Source organism: Mus caroli, chromosome 6, assembly GCF_900094665.2.
Source record: "Mus caroli chromosome 6, CAROLI_EIJ_v1.1, whole genome shotgun sequence".
NCBI lineage: Eukaryota > Metazoa > Chordata > Mammalia > Rodentia > Muridae > Mus > Mus caroli.
In genome coordinates, this window is record NC_034575.1 from 87,207,792 (window position 1) to 87,209,127 (window position 1,336).

Below are 1,336 nucleotides of genomic sequence, written 5' to 3' on the forward strand. Positions count from 1 at the left end.
CTCACTTTGTAGACCAGGCTGGGCTCGAACTCAGAAATCTGCCTGCCTCTGCCTCCCGAGTGCTGGGATTAAAGGCGTGTGCCACCACACCCGGCCACCAAGTCTATTCTTATATAGACCTATTAGAGAGTTCAAAGATAGGAATGAANGCACCACCCTGCTTCCACATCCCCAGCCTTATCTGCACCATTTTGATAAGAACACAGAGATAAAGTTAACTGGTTCATGGTTACCGTCATGGGAAGAGGAATGGACCCCTGTTATCTGACCCTAATGTAGTGCCCTGTTCACAGCTGGTCCTCTGGCAAAATATAGTCTTCTCATACCCTCTCTTCCGACCCCACCATCTCCCAGCGTACCAGCATCATAAGAGAGGCAGGTGGCAGCACCCCTGTAGTCTAGACCAGATGGGGGGATGTCATGATGGCATTGGGGAGAACTGGGAGTTACAAATCTGAGTGCAGGGGGCTGCCACTTTTGAAAGGTTCNTGTGGAAAACACACCAGTTCCTAAAGAGTGAACTGTCTGTCAGCCAGATGTTTTTCCAGAAATGAAGTAGGCAGCTGCAGGGTGCCCAGAGGTGTCTTCATCATAACGTGTGTGAAAGGTTACTTTCTCTCTACTTCTTTAATGTAGAAATTGGCAGANTTGTTTCTCAGTTGGTAGCCTAGGCACCCAGCAGGCTACAGAGCAGGTCAAGATCCTGCCTCAAACTTACCTGGGGCTGGGTGAGGCCTGGGCAGTTAGCAAGGCTGTCAGCTCTGGGGACAAGGGCCTGGCCTCTGGCCTCTGGAAAGTGGGGAGCCCTGTTGTGACAGTAACAGTCTCTGCATTTGGCCCAGNGGGCAGCCGCTTTCCGGATACCGTAGTCTCAGTGGTCCCAGGGAAATTAGAGTCTGAAATCATACCCGGATTTGAAGTCAGCCCCTCCTCCCCAGACAGGGTTTCTCTGTAGCCCTGACTGTCCTGGAACTCACTCTGTAGACCAGGCTGGCCTTGAACTCAGAGATCTGCTTGCCTCTGCCTCCCAAGTGCTAGGATTAAAGGCGTGTGCTACCACCGTCCAGTTTGAATTCAGGTTTTAACCACTGTGAGCAAATGCCATCACTGTCTGTGCCTCAGTCCCCACTCCACCCCCACTCCAGTCCCTACCTATATAGGTGTGTTAGCACCTTCATTTCCAGGTGTGACTTGATGGTAGAAACCAGGCAGGCAAAGCTTCAGCCTAGGTCCTTCACCCCAGGTGCCGCTTCCACCCCACTCAGAGTCCACCATTCACACCGCTTGTCCCAAGACAGCAGCTTGTCCTAAGACAGCGGCTCCCTTTCAGAAGCAG